Source organism: Carya illinoinensis, chromosome 7 (genome assembly GCF_018687715.1).
Source record: "Carya illinoinensis cultivar Pawnee chromosome 7, C.illinoinensisPawnee_v1, whole genome shotgun sequence".
Lineage (NCBI taxonomy): Eukaryota > Viridiplantae > Streptophyta > Magnoliopsida > Fagales > Juglandaceae > Carya > Carya illinoinensis.
Window position 1 is genome coordinate 8,993,752 of NC_056758.1, and position 15,354 is coordinate 9,009,105.

Sequence of the window (15,354 nt, forward strand, 5' to 3'; positions counted from 1 at the left end):
CCACTTGGGTTCTTTTTATTTTTTTTTAGTTTGTTGTTTTAAGTTATTTTGAAGTAAAATATTTTTGGGTTGAGTTCGGGTTCTAAATTATTTTAGGTAGGGTAATTTTTTTATTTAAGTGGCCTTTCATTTTAAATGGGTTGGGTTTTGGTTTGTTTTTTTTTTTAACTTGTAAATAAGTGATAATTAGGCTAAGTAAATATTAAGTGGACATCGATGAATTTGGAAAGTGACGATATTTTAGAGTTAAAAGAATTTTTAGGTTTTGAGGAATTAAAAATAGTTATTTTAGATGTAAATTTGAGGTAATTATTCAGTTGGAGATTTATTCAAGTTACATGAATTTTTCTATAGGTGACGATTGATATTCGTTTAGCACTGTTGTGGGAATATTCTGAAAAGCTAAAAAGTTCATGTAAGCGGGGTTCTTATGCTAGATTTTGCATAAAAGAAATAAACGGAGATTATTTTAGAAAAATATGCATGTTTTGTTATGAAAATAGTTTTGAAACAATCTAATTATTTGTTCCGCATTATTGGTAAAATTTTGTATAAGAATAAAGTATTTTCTGTTATGACTGGTGTAGATATGAGCTATTCTGGTATTTTATTTTTGAACTGTGCAAAAGAGAATGAATATGAAATTTTGTACATAAATTATATTTTTATGATCTGATTCTGTTATGTTCTGAAGATGTTCTATACTCTAATATGATATGATGTGAATTCTAAAAATCTTTGGCACGACATCCTGTTTTTGTTTTTGTTCCATTCTGACCTTACCATGGGTGTAAAACTGTGGCATTTGTTTGGATTGGTACCAACTTTTTTATTTCCAGTGCACCCACTTTGGAAGCAAAGTGGCTTTCTACATAGTCTTTCCTATGTGCATACTTGGGGCTCCGAGGATAATAAGGGGAAGATTCACATTCTATTTCTGCTCAGTTAGCTGCCAGGGTTTACACAATCTTACCACAAAAGTTAAACATGGAATTATGTTTTGATATAATGTTTCAATTATGCTATGCCAAAGGAACTTTGAATAAGAATATATATATATATATATATATATTTTTTTTTTTCTGAAACTCTCACTCTGATGTTTTTAATAACATGTTCTGAGTCTGCATTTTGAAAGTAAAAGCATTTTTGTTCTGCATTCTGAACTCTATAAATGCTCATATTTTTACACTAGTATATGTTTTCTACTTATTGAGTTATTGATAACTCACCCTTTATTTTCATAATGTTTTTCATATAATCATGATGGTTCAGTTGGAGAGCAAGAATAGGCAATGTTAGAGAGGTTTGATTACCGTAAAAGAATAAGTATCCGAGGGTACAAGTACTTATTTTAGAGTCATAATTAGTAAATTTCTTATTTTCGGTTATTTTGATATGTTAAGTTAAGGATACTTTTAAGTCTTTGCGGAGTTTTTAATTTATTTCATTGAGAATTTTTTGGTTGTCCTTACGGATTTTATAGTTATGATATTGAAGTTGATATTCAATAATAAGAGTTAACTCTCTAGACCTCTGGGACCAGGGTGTTACATTTACAACTTGTGAATATTTGTTGGAAATTCCCTCCATTGCACTAAATTACAGCTTGTAAATGCTTGTTGGAGATTTATCCATTTGCACTAATTTTCATCTCGTAATTATTGTTAAATTTCTTATTATTGGGTAATTGATAACATGTGAAGTACTCGTTGAAATTTCGTCAATTATATAACGTGTGAATTAGCATGCAAATTGAATTTGAAATATTGTTGGATCTTTTTGGGTTAAATGGGTTTTACGTGGGTGTGTGAGTATTCATGACCTCAAGCTGAGATTGGACATTATTTCGGTCAAGCTCCTCTAGTCACTCGTGAGTACGTAATACTAAGTAATGTCCCCTGGGTTGTCACAAGATGAAAATAAGCACGAGCGAGATGGTAATGTTATCGAGTCAAAGTTGTGACCTCTCTAATGGCAAAAGCCAGAGGATGTCATGGTCAAGGACGGCGCGGGAAGCCACACATTCATTACCTATGACGTGGTGAAGGAAGCCAAGGTGTGTGGATGGTCTATTTAGGCTAGACCATGGTGTACACATTAATAAAATAAAGGTTTTCATAAATGGGATCTTCATTTGGGTATGTTGCAACTTACGTGGAGAATTGTGTTGTTTACTTGATTATGTTACGCGATCTTGGAGTTGATTGTTTGTCAATTATGCTTAATTTGGTTAAATGTGCAATGTCAATTATAACCTTTTTTTGCATCAATTACTTGCATATTTTCATCTCTGCTAGCATGCATTTTTTAGTGTTGGTCCTAGTTTCACTTATTGAGATTTCTTAAAATTTCATCATAATAGTCTTACTACAATCCCCTTTATCGAAACCCTAAATTTGATGCATATGGAGACTTTGGGGATAGCTATATATGTGCATAGAGATTTGGCACAATCAGGAGATTGAAGATAAGGGCTTTTCCCTAATTTGTTAAGTTGCTATGTTTCAATTTTTTTGAATAACCAGATGACTGTAAAAAGTTTTCTTAGCTTATGGTTTGGAGACTTGTGGCTTATCGATATTATGGTTAAGATGTATTTAGATTTTTCTTGTATTGTTATTTACATTTAATGACTAGTTTTTTTATTTTTCATTGCAAAGTCGCTGTGCATTTTTATTGAGCATGCATATGAGCATAGTACTTTATTATCACAATGTGAGAGGGGTGTATGACATGAGCAACTAGCATCTTGACATCGTGATCCTTGTCGAGGCATGGGGGTAGGGGGCATCATGCAGTCTTTCAAAGTACAACTAGAATCTAAACATAGAATTTGCATCCATGCATGGACATATATATATATATATATACAATAAATTTGTGTACAGTCATTTTTGTGTACTCTTTTATGCACTTCATTGATGTGATTAATTGTATATTAAAAAAACTAATGCAGCCAATCACATCAGTGGAGTGCATAGAGAGTACGCAAAAGTGACTGTATGTGATATTACTTATATATATAGGTCAACTAATAGTGTGTGGCCTAGCATAGGTTGGTTGAATCCACCCCAGCCTGAAGTTAACATCCCATAGATTACTTTACAAAAATCCGATGCAAGAACCTAGTTATTAAAATTGTTGAAGTACTCTTGGAGTAAAAGAATTTAAATGAAAACCCAATGATCAGCTATGAAAAAGAAAATTAAATCGTGGCAAACTCAAGAGATAGTTTGGACTTGAAACTATAGCTCGATATAATTAGTGTCATACGCCATTAAGCCCTTAGCCGCCTTCTACCGCCACACATAACATGACTCCATGGTAGAAAGAGAGAGAGGAAAAAAAAGAGTCATTTCTATGAACCATTTTGATCTTAATGCAAATGAGACAGGTAATTAACAACTTGAATATATGATTTTCATGTGACGCGAACGCGACATTTAAACTTGACTGATCCTAACATTACATGTGTACATTTGCCAAATGATCAACTGAGTTAGACAGAAGAGAGCATTTTTATATATGCATAGATGTTATCTAACTTTTTTTATTCCCAAAAACCATTTTAGAAGGGAAAAAAATAGTCAAAGCCAAACGATCAAGATGTACATGAGTAAGCTTTCCCATACCTACATGATTATCTATATCATCGTTGGCCGGGTTGTCTATTTTGTTTGTCATTTCTAACATACATTTGGATCATTCGAAGAAAAATATGTGAACTTTTATCGGGAAATGCGTCTATAAGATCTAGAATTGATACTTAAAACCCTCAGTGTTGAATTATCTTGAACAACATAATTATCAAACTCTCCCTCTCCCTCTTATCTCCAGAAAATAGCTCTACGCGGGAGGAATTAATATATGGTCGTTAAAGCTCGGGAGGTTGCAGTATTTTGTGTCCAAGAATTTTTTGTAATCAAGATCCTCTTACATCTTCCGAGTCTTTACATTTTACCGTTCCATTAGATAATGGATGGAATATCATTTCTTAATGATATCCCATTATTACACCAATTGAACAATACCAATGACCGCATACTAGTATTTTGTTTACTCATTCTTTCCTTCACTTTTGGCTTTGCAATCATGGTTGGTGTGATTCTCGCCATAACTGTTGTTTGCTGCATCACATTGTTCAAAGATGTTTCCACTCTTACAAAGATAGCATATACTTCGGTGTCGGCACAGTTTGGCACAAATGGGATTGCACCAAATTTGCCAACTTTGACATACGAGGATATGCTAGTCAGCCAAAAATGTCGATGGCTAGCCGATGTTCAGGACGATCATATTGACACTCCTTGCAATATGTCATTCATTTTCTATATATGTATGCAGTGTGTGTGAGTAAAGGTTGAGATCATATAATAAGGCTTGCGTTTATTGTACTAAATTTATGCCTTTTGGTGATCTTTTCACTTTTGTTTAGGGCTGTATAGATTAACCGGTTACCTGACCCACCCAAAATTTCCAATCCGGCCCGATACAAATTGCCCTAACCAGATCAAGCTAGAACGGAAACGAAAATATCCTTCTTACTTCCACTTTGCTTCAGAATGGTTCGGGTATTAGCCAATACGCGAAAGGATCCGAAATGGCAATCGAGTGAAAAAAAGCAAATAAGCTTACGAAAAAATCAAGAAAAGCATTAAAAGGCAAAAAAGCAAAAAAGTGTCAGAAGCAGCTCCATCATCGCTGACTCCACAATCCTTTCCCAAAAAGCAACACAATTCAACCTTAAATATATATTAATGGAAGAAGATGAACATAGGCATCCACCATTTTGGCTACAAGCCACCGACTCTCCCCATAATCGTGATTGACCATCGTCTGGCTTCCTCAACTCTGGTCTTCTTCTCCTACTTTTGTAAGTCATTGCCTTTTTCTTCTTTTCATAGTAATCCCTTTGTTTATGTCTCGCACCTTGCAAATATTCAGACCACATTTATTGAAGAAAAACTGGGACTCCCTCCTCAATCTAGTTCTCGTTCTTATCGCCATTACTTGTGGATTCCTTAGCAGAAACACAAACAGCAACAACAACAATGTAAGTTGAAACGAGCTCCTACGAAGAACCAAACATTCTAAACACACCGTCACTAATCTGCGGCAAGAGGTACGGTTAATGTATCTCATTAATTGGGGAGAAAATAATGGGTTGGAAATAATGGTTCTTTCAGAAAGAAACATGGTTCGGGTAATCGATTATGGATATGAATATGGAAATCGGAAGCTGCCTTGATTCAGGTCAGGTCAAAAACACTATTTTCATACCAGCTCAAGTCGACTGAACAACCCTACTTTTGTTTGAATTATGTATTGATTATATATGTATATATCTATAGTATTGTGTATGACTTTTGTTCAAAGCATACTTTATTAGATCGAAGCATACTTTATTAGATATATTATCACTTCTTCGTGATACCCCAACATGATCACAAGATTCCTACTACAATTACAACATACTTGTGTTTTTTTTTTCCCCTTAATTTTGGATGCTTTTCTCATCTTCATGACGTTTGCTGTGGTTTCATCGTAACTGCTGCATGCATAACTTTGTTTCACGATGTTTCGACTTTGACGAAGATAGCGTGTTCCAGATCTGTTTCAGCACATGATCACATTGGGAACAAAAAGGCTGGACCATCGCAAGCTTCAACAGTTGAGACCGGAATATGGTATGCCAAGCGTGTAGGCTGATGATCAGACTAATATTCGGGCGCACAAGTTGAATGTCATTTATTTATGAGTAATTACATACCCCAAACTCTCATCATATTCTCATCACACTATGTAAGATATGGTATATTTATCATCATTTGATGATAAAGAATCATCCAATAAATGATCATCTAATGGTCATAAATGTGCCACATTTTATATAGTAAGATGAGAGTGGGATGATAATATGATATATAAAATTTTTCTTTATTTTACGTCAGTTTTAGGAACTACGTACGATTCTGACTTGACTTCAACTCCAACAAGCACCTAGATCTAACTTTCTTTCGCCTTCTCAAATTACAAGAAATCAGGGCTTTTCCAATGCTCAAAATCGTTACAAAAAATTTAAAAAAAATCAATGCAAAAGACCAGTTTTGAAACTTGATGTAAAAAGGCTGTGGCGATGTAAAATTCGTTGCAATTAAAGGCTTTTTGTGGTGAATTTTTTCGCCACAAAAAGTGAAAAAAATCGCTACAAAAGGCCAATTTCAAAATTTGATGCTGTTAAAACACTAATCCCAAGGGACCACTCATGTCATAACATGTTTTTGAATAGAGTAATGCTATATACAGTCATTTTTGCGCACTCCCTGCGCACTCTACTGATATGATTGGCTGGATTAATTTTTTTTTAATACACAACCAATCATATCACTGGAGTGCACAAAGGAGTCCGCAAAAATGACTGCACATAGAATTTTCCTTTTGAATATGGCGGCGAATTTTTCCATTACAAAAAGTGAAAAAATCGCTACAAAAGACCAGTTTTAAAAGTTGATGTTAAAAGTCTACAGCAACATCAAAATCGCTAGAATTAATGACTTATTGCGGCAATTATATTTTTAAAAATACTAAAATCGCTGCAAAAGTTTATTTTTCTTGTAGTGAAAATTGGGAAAACTAGTGAACAAATAACCAAGGCCAAACCCAAAATCAACCATTATCAAGCTTTTACAAATTTAAAACAAAAACAAAAAATAAAAATCTTAAAAATTAGAGCATGCGAGTTGATTAGACTCAATGAGCACCATTAAAGGATCCATTGCAAATTCTAGATTGGTCAATCGCAACGTCAAGAGTTAAGAAGATCAATGAAGTAATATAAGGATTGGTGCAATTTACTTGGGCCGAGTTTGCAAATTTATCAAGCAAGATCTCAACATTCAAGATGAAATTGAAAGAAAAATAACCAGTTTTAATCCATGTGATACAAGCTACAGAGAGGGCCGGTATAGCCTAGGGTTTAGTGTAGACATTTTATTTCAATAAGTACAGGCGTGTGGGCCTATTTTATGCTTATATATTTAATTCATTAAGTGGACTTCTTTTATTAGCTATAATAGGCTTGTAGTTTAGGATGTTTTGGGCTTGAAGTTGTTCAGCCTATGTCTTTTAATTAATGAAGCTCTTAATTGGCGTAGGGTTTCATGTTAGGCAGCCTAGGGTTTCATTGAGGCATTAAAAAGAGCCTTGTAGTCACATTTTACACATGTTTTAACATTGAATGAATTTTCAGAGAACTTTACAGTTTTCTCTACTTGTTCTTGATTAAACTACGAATTTATTAAAAGTAAAAACCTTTGGGGCGTTCTCACCAAATCTAGGTTCTTGAAATAAGATTTCAACGGGTCTAGATCATCTTGACTTGATTATTGGCTTTCTTGGGTAAGTTTTCAATTTGATTGCGGGTTCAAGAGATTTCGATCTGACGGGTTCATATCATTTGATATCAGAGCCAGGTTCCAAATCAGGTTTGAGTTATCCTTTTTAATTCTTGCATTTTGGTTTTATCTTAAACGTGTTCTAGGGTTCCCTATTCTTATCTGCGATTCCTTCTTCATTCTTGTTAATTTCATGTTTGGATTCAGATCTGTAATTTTCACAATTGATTACTCATGTACTTGAGTCAAGAATTCAGATCTACAAATTCTTTAATTGATTGTCCATTGTCTATTTCCACATATGTAATTTCTAGATCTTTAATTGATTGTCCTCCTACATGAATATTTGCTTTAATTTCCAGATTTATAATTTCTAGATCTTCTTCTCACCAAATCTAGGTTCTTGAAACAAGATTTCAATGTACCTAGATCCTCTTGACTTGATTCTTAGTTTTCTTGGGTAAGTTTTCAATTTAATTGTGGGTTCAAAAGATTTCAAATTCCTGTCATTTTTAGATTTGTAATCTTTGCTTTGATTTTAGTGAAAAGCTAAATGGGTCAGTTTTGAACTACCCAACATATGACAAGTAGCTTTATGCATTGGTGATAGCATTAGAGACTTGGCGACATTACCTTTGACCGAAAGAATTTGTCATACATACCGACCTTGAGTTCTTGAAACACTTGCAGTGACAAGGTAAGTTGAATAGAAGGCATGCCAAGTGGGTAGAATTTATTGAGACATTTCCTTATGTAATCAAATACAAACAAGATAAAGAAAATATTGTGGCTGATGTATTATCAAGAGGTATGCCCTTGTCTCTTCTTTAAATGCAAAGTTATTGGGATTTGAATTTATTAAGGAATTGTATGCTAATTATGATGACTTTGCTAGCGTGTATAGAGCATGTGAGAAGGCAACGTTTCGTAAGTTCTATAGACTCGATGGGTATTTATTTAGAGAGAATAAACTCTATGTGCCTAATAATTCTATGCGTGAGTTACTTGTGAGTGAAGCACAAGAAAGTGGTTTGATGGATCATTTTTTTTTTTTTTTTTTTTTTTGCCAAAGATGAAACGTGATAGGGAGAGACTTTGTGCTAGATGCATTACATGTAGACAGGCCAAATCTAGAGTCTTACCACATGGATTATACACTCCTTTACCCGTACCTAATACACCTTGGGTAGATATTTTTACGGACTCTGTTTTAGGCTTGCCTTGGTCAAGGAAAGGCGAGGATTCGATTTTTGTGGTTGTTGATAGGTTTTCTATGATGGCACATTTCATATATTGTCATAAAACCGATGATGCAACCCACATCGCTAATTTATTCTTTAGAGAGATAGAATGGCTCCATGGTATTCCTAGAAGTATTGTGTCTGATCATGATGTTAAGTTCCTTAGCTATTTTTGAAAAGTCTAGTGGGGAAAGTTGGGAACTAAATTATTGTTTTTGACTACTTGTCTCCCCCAAATGAATGGACAAACTAAGGTAATGAATAAAACTTTATCTACTTTGTTGCATACTATAATTCAAAAGAATTTGAAAAATTAGAAGGATTGTTTGCCATTTATCAAATTTGCATATAATCAGAGTGTTCATTCTACTACTAATTTTTCACTATTTGAGACTGTTTATAGTTTTAATCCACTGACTCCTTTAGATTTGCTGCCTTTGCTTGCTAATAAAAGGACAAGTTTGGATGGTCAAAAGAAGGTTGAGATGGTGAAGAAACTCCATGAAAGTGTATGGCAACACATAGAAAAGAAAAATGAACAAGATGCGACCAAAATCAACAAGGGTCGTAGACAAGTCATCTTTGAATTGGGTGATTGATTTCCAGCCTGTAGACGATCCAAGCTACATCCTAGAAGGGATGGTCCATTTCAAGTCCTTGAGAGAAACAATAATAATGCATACAAGTTGAATCTTCCAAGCGAGTATAACATTAGTACGACATTTAATATTTCTGATCTTTCTCTTTTTTATGTAAGCGACGAATCGAGGACGAATTCTTTTGAAGAAATGGGGAATGATGAGAATCAACAAGCACCATTAAAGGGTCCATTGCAAGTTCTAGAGGGGCCAATCACAAGTTCAAGAGCTAAAATGATCAAGGAAACAAAATAAGGATTGGTGGAATCCACTTGGGCAAAGTTTACAAATTTATCGAACAAGACTCCCAACATTCAACATGGGCTTGAAAGAAAAAGAACCAATTTTAATTTATGTGATACAAGCTATAGAAGGTGGCAGCATAGCCTAAGGTTTAGTGCAAATTCTTTATTTCAATAAATACAGGCATGTGGGCCTATTTTTGTTTATATATTTAATTCATTAAGTGAACTTCTTTTATTAGCTATAGGCGTGTAGTTTAGGATGTTTTGGGCTTGAGTTATTCAGCCCATGTCTTTTAATTAATGAAGGTTTTAGTTGGCCTAGGGTTTCATGTTAGGCGGCCTAGGGTTTCATGGAGGCATTAAAAAGAGTCTTATAGCCACATTTTACACAAGTGTTAATATTAAATGAAATTTCAAAGAACTTTTCAGTTTTATCTACTTGTTCTTTATTGAACTTCGAACTTATCAAAGGTAAAAAATTTTGTGGCATTCTCACCAAATCTAGGTTCTTGAAACAAGATTTCAACGGGTCTAAATCATCTTAACTTGATTATTAGCTTTATTGGATAAGTTTTCAATTAGATTGTAGATTCAAGAAATGTCAATCCCAAGGGTTCACATCACAAGTCTAGAGCACCGAAACATAGGTTAAATATAGAAACAATATTTCCTAAGTTTTTATTTAATTGGTGTATTTGGTCTGATCTTAGTATTCTTGCAAACCCACAACATATTTTCAATACCAAATTAACCGACTAAATTTTTGAATATCTGATCCATGGAAGCTAAATTCCTCTGCAATATTATCGCTGATCTCAAGTACTCATGATGTTTTGCTTTAAAAGATAATCGGCCCATCTGCTATGAGTAATTATTTTTTTTTTTTTTTTTTTGATATTGGGGATTGGGGAGGGGGATCGAACCCAAGACCTCTCTTATAGAGGCTTGAGTCTTATGCCATCTGAGCCACATGCTCTTGGCTGCTATGAGTAATTATTAGATAGTCTAAAAAAAAATAAAAACGCGGTACTAATCTCATTCTATGATCATAAATATATGTCATGTTATTGACCATTAATACTTATATGAGTAAGTTTAATGTCTTGACATCTTTTTAATAGAATTTCCACGTCATTTATACTCACGGAATATCTTATGATAACCTTTTCGTCTATTACTCCTACTCACAAAGATCGGATTGGGAAGTCAAGAGGATCCTTTACTCTCTCCTTCCTTACTACTTCTTTTATGTTGAAAACCCGCATCCCTTACTTCTTAATGCTTTCTTAGATCTACTTGTCACAAGAAGCATATTACTTTGGAGACAGCTTCTCGAATAACGTCGACCCCTGTTTTTACAACTTTTATGTATAATATTCATGTGTTATTCGCACTCGTTGGGGACATGACCCCTTTTTTCTATTCCAAAAGTTGGGTACGTACGTATCGTCATATATATTCTAGTACTGGTTAGAATTAAATCTTGTCGTTTTTGATCAATTATTCGTTGGGAGGCCAGGCCGCCATCAATTATTCGTTAATTTGGTACTCGTTAATGTTAAATAGCTCGTCTTTTCTCAATGTTATCTTGTTGAAGATACAGAGGATCGGTTTGTATATATGCATACAATAAAAATCGGTATTTGTAACCAATATTTTACAACTAAAAGAATTATTTTAGATGAAAATGTATTCATTTTCGTTAGAAATAATCATTTTAGTTACAAAATATTGATCACAAAAATTTATTTTTCTTATATACGTCATGCATTTATTCAAATTAAACTCAAGGAAAATTGGATGATCTTTTTTTATTTAATAGGTGAGACTGCAAGAAAAATGGTGATTTCCTAATAAGCCATCGATCATTGGATGGCAGCCTAGATAGGGCTGCCGGTGGTTCGCGAGGCCACTTGATCTGTGTGGCTTATGTGGTGGCGCCACCAACAAAGGTAACCGAGGTGGTAGTGGCTAGCCATCAAACTGGTTGTCTCTTTTTCATTTTAGTTTTTTTATTTAAAAAATATATTCTGTTCTTTTTTGTCTATTTTTATTTTATTCTATATTTTATAATACTTTTTTATAATTAATGAAATCATTTTATCTATTTCTAATAAGGGTGCTAGTTGACGCAGAATTATATATATTAATTGCCACATGTCAACTTTCATTGGTTGACATGTGGCTTTGCCACGTGGCAGTTGTTCCTTGAAAGGAGTTAGTGGAAAATAATATAAGGACCTAATTATAAATTTTGTGATCAGACTCAATGATCAGTTAATTAATCGCCAAAATTAATAACCCAATGAGCATTTTTATTTTTTACAAATTAACGAGCGGAAATTCAATTAATTATAACCGATTTTTTATTTAATACTCCCGATTTACGGACTTATTAATTAGGGAAATCCTCATGACTATATATATATATATATATATATATATATATATAATGATAACGAAAGTATATATATATATATATATACTAGGTGGGAGTAACGTACAAAGCACGTTTGTCTAATTTTATGAAATGATTATTTGTAAAAAATAATATATATTTTATAAAAATTATTGATGTCATTTAATAATTTAAGGCATATTGGAGAAAATAAAAAAATTAGTTCAAAGTATCATATAATCCAATACATGTTTATAACATCTATAATTTTAGCAAAGATATATACGAAAAATTTAATAAAAATCTAACACAAACGGTAGTTTAAAATATGTGTCGTTTGATGTTTGTATTATAATTCATCAATTTATGCCATCCTGTTGACAATCAATAGAGACAACATTGAAATTCTTATTTTGCTGTTGGTTGAGTCGATCAAGGACAACATAAAGTTAAAACATAATCTTTTTATAAAATTTGTGGTATAATATTTTCTATATATAGCATATATATAAATCATAAAATATATTTTGAAATTGTTGGCCGAATTTACTCTTTCTTGATTAGTTCAAGGATCACGGCCTTTGTCACGTGCCTATCATAGCAAGCCCACGTATGGAATATGACTTAGCGGAAGCTAAGTCCTACTACCATGGAAAAAAAAAACACTTTGATTAAACACACTTATATTATATATTATATGAGATTTTTAAATTTGGAATACTCAATAATCTGAATTAATGAAACGTATAATACACATATTATACTTAGGGATTCACGTCTTATGCACCTAATACGCGTGTATATGTTAAGGAAAAAGAGAAAAATATAATAACTAATCTTTAATTACTTATTATTATATAAACTATTAAGTATTATAATTATTGAGATTAATAAATCATATAACAACATTGAATGCTATCTCTCTTAATATTTATGTCTTCATTTTATGTGTCAAACCGTTAAAACAAACGGTGTTAACTTTAACGGAAAAACCGTTAAAATACGATTTTCCGTTTCATACACATTTTTTATATATAGAAGATATATACGGATCACGCAAAAGTCTTGGTGGGGATTATTGTAAATCATGAACTTTAGATCATCAAGATTCGATCCATATATTTAGCATAGTTATTTTAAATTCGTGATCGTATTAGATGTAGTCGTAAGTTGATCAACTGTTCAAGGGTGAGATTTTTCAAAATCTTTGCAGCTTGAAAATATTCCCTTCCTACGAGGATTCGAGGAAACATCTTTCTGAAAATTTGATAGATATATATATATATATATATATATCTTTATTTAAAACTTGGAGTATTTGGGGCATTGATGAACTTTAGAGCACGGGAGAATTTAATAAATTAATTTGACAAGAAGTTTGCCTAAGTTTTTTCATAATTTGTCTACAACTTTCCACCTAAGACTATTATGCCATGTTGATAGTAGCTTCCAAGACTAAACTAAAGGCCGCAATTGTAGGGTTCTAGCAACAAATCGTGCTTTAAATAAGAAAAACTGTGCTGCTTTTTACAACTCTAATGGTTGGTGACCAATAGCAGGGTGGCTGGCTATCAGAATAATGGAGGGCATTAATTGCAAAAAATTGTGAATTTAAAGAGTTCAGTATTAAAATTATATAGTTAAGAAGATTTTTGTAAATAAGTAAAACCCTATTTACATATATTTCGAAATATACTCCAAAGCCGATTCGAGCCATATTGTAATAGGAAAAATTTAATTGTAAGTATAATTGTGTATTAATATGTACATCGATTTATTGTGATTGATCAAAAAATAAATTTTATTAAAAACAGTGTTAATTTAAATTTTAAGTACGTAATTTTGTTTGTATATAACAAAACTCATTGTAATATAATAGTAGAGGACTGGTCATTTACTCTCCAACAGCTATCATCGAGCGGCTCTCATCTTTTGACAATTTTCTTATTGCATCAGCCAAGATATTGGAAGTCTTGATAATCTCCCTCCAGGAGAGAAAAACTTGTTTCTCTTGATCTTTGAATATCTGACTGGCCTGTACGTAAGAGAATGTGTTAAAAATTAAATCTCATATTATCTATAAATAAAATTTTAAATATATTTATAAACAATTAACAAATCTCTTTTATTGAATCAGTTTTACAAAATGAGATAGACTCATCAAATTTTTCACATAAAATCTTGTTTTACTTAATTAATTGACAAGCAGTTGAATATATATTTATGTGTAAAACGAAATAAGCAGAAACCATACGCGCTGCATTTTAATTCTACATTAAAAATGAAATAAAATAAAATAAAAAATAAAAAAGAAGTGGGCGCTAAATTTTTGTGGGGTACTTTGACCCCAATTAATATTCTTTTCTTTAGAGGCCGACCCTTGAGATTGATCGAGCCTAGCTAGCTTCGTCCTTGGTAATTAGCATTCCAAGACAACCACTAGGACAGATATTGGATGTTCGTGTGTGTGGATTCGTCGCTTTCGTACGTTAACCTTTTGCTAGAAGTTAGTTTGATCCCTTCCTAGTTTCTCTCCTCCGTATTCTTCTTGCTGAAGTCAAAACACTCCCGGCTGCCATGTGATTCATTAATAGTTTTAATTTCGTTCTTTTCTCTTGCATGCAAAGTGAAAGATTGCTCTAGGAGTTTTTCTTGCACAAAACAATGCAAGATGATACCATATCGATCATACAACTTAAAACAATAAGATTGTATTAAATTGTCAAAGAAAAATATTGTTGGTTGATAGATAATTAAAGTTATAATTCTTTTACAACTATTTTGCAACACCTGGCCTGCATGTTTGAAAATTTGAGGGTGCGTAGCTACATAAGATTTAAATCATATTCTTAATGAAGTGTCACAATTATATTCGCGAGTCATAAATTGTAAAAGGATTGTAAATATATTATTGTTTTGGTATAAATTGGTTTACTACTCTCATAAAACTTTTTTCCAAGTACACAAATTTCACAACTAGGGCTTATTAATTTCTATATATGTGTGTGTGGGAAAAATGATTTACACAACATTTTTCACCTTATAAAAGTAACATTATTTTATAACAATACTCTCATGATCTTATAATATAGTTATGAAATATATTATGTGGATATCATTACTCTTCTATAAACATTTCTCGAATAAAAAATAATTTGTTAAAACGATTTATCCCTTGCCGTGTGTCACATTAGAATGTCACATTTTGCCCAAAAGAAAACAAAAGACATTAATGTTACAGCATCATAATTTCTTTTTTCTTTTTTATCACACTTTCATTATTTTATAATATAGTATTAGATGATAGATTTATAAATAAAATATAATAAATTATTTTAAATTATTTAATATCACATTATAAGATGATGAGAATTGAAATGAGCAGCATTACTCCTCACATTTTGCCGTTTGGTTATTTGCACGGGGCACGAGGTT